Genomic DNA, 1,363 nt, shown 5'->3' on the forward strand with positions numbered 1-1,363 from the left:
GACAGAATTCTGTCTGTACTTAAAAAAGTATCGAATTCGGTATCCATCTCTAGCACCATTACACCAGAGCAAATTCCTAGACTGTAACTCATTACCGACAATGACAATAAAGTGTTTCTGATTCTAATTCTAACTTTTGAATTAGTGCAGCCCACCACTGGATAAAAGCAAAAAAACATTTTTAAACTGTAATAAATCATAAGATTGTAAGCATTCTTTAAAGATGCTTATTATTGTTCAGAATAAATATTTTTTAAAACCTTGAAATTTATTGAAAAGCTCAATGAGGGTTTTTGATACAAACGTCCATCCTTAATATTTACTCGACAAAATACTCCCGTCATTGTTTTTAAAATATGAAGTGTTAAAAATATAAATGTATACTTTGTTTAAAATTAAACTGAAACATAAAACCTAAAACAAAATAATCTTCAAGTCTAACTCAGTAATAGAAAGTGGGCCAGTCTGTCTGGAATTCCTGGACTACATTTTCTCCCCAGTCTGCTCCTGCTTCCACCTATTGGTGAAGATGACTATCATCTCACATTTGTTATTAACAAATGTGGGGCGGCTGTGGTAGAGTGGTTAGGGGAGTCGTCCTGGATCCGGAAGGTCGCCAGTTCGATCCCCATCCAGTCAACTCAGTCGTTGTGTCCTTGGTCGTTGTGTACCCGCCTTGCCTACTGATGGTGGTCAGAGGGTCCGGTGGCACCTGTGTATGGCAGCCTCACCTCTGTCAGTGTGCCCCAGGGCAGCTGTGGCTACAATTGTAGTTTGCCATCATCAGTGTGTGAATGTGTGAATGTCTGCAGTGTAAATGGCTTTGAGTGTCCTGGATGGATAGAAAGGTGCTATATAAGTACAGTCCATTTATCATTAAAGGAGACAATTATGGGTCCTAGAAATTTTTTTTGGTATGTCTGTGAGCTGAAACTCAAACAAACAGGCTTTAACAAGGCTTCAATTAGCTAAACAATAGAGGTACATGAGAAAAAGTGTTCATAACGAACGCAAAAAAAAAAAAAACCTAAATAATTAAATAGTGTCCATGTCGGTCTCAAACCCTGGTCTCCCACTCTCTGGTCCAACACTCTACCCATTGTCCTATTGGAGGCTTGTTGTGAAATGTGCTGTGCATTGCACAACAACAACTGTGACGGCTTTTTATACTGAGGAGGTGGAGCTTCACCCGGGGGTTGCTAGGTAAGGGGCTGAACACAGGTTCTGGTGGGTTGTCGTACGGCTTGTGACATCACAAAATGTAGGAAGTATAAAACTTGATAATATACATCAAATATACATTTACTTACAGTAAATATGCCCCTGGGTGCATTTTTTTTTTGGTCCTAGGACTGTTTTTTTT

This window comes from Austrofundulus limnaeus, unplaced genomic scaffold (genome assembly GCF_001266775.1).
Source record: "Austrofundulus limnaeus strain Quisiro unplaced genomic scaffold, Austrofundulus_limnaeus-1.0 Scaffold712, whole genome shotgun sequence".
Classification (NCBI taxonomy): Eukaryota; Metazoa; Chordata; class Actinopteri; order Cyprinodontiformes; family Rivulidae; genus Austrofundulus; species Austrofundulus limnaeus.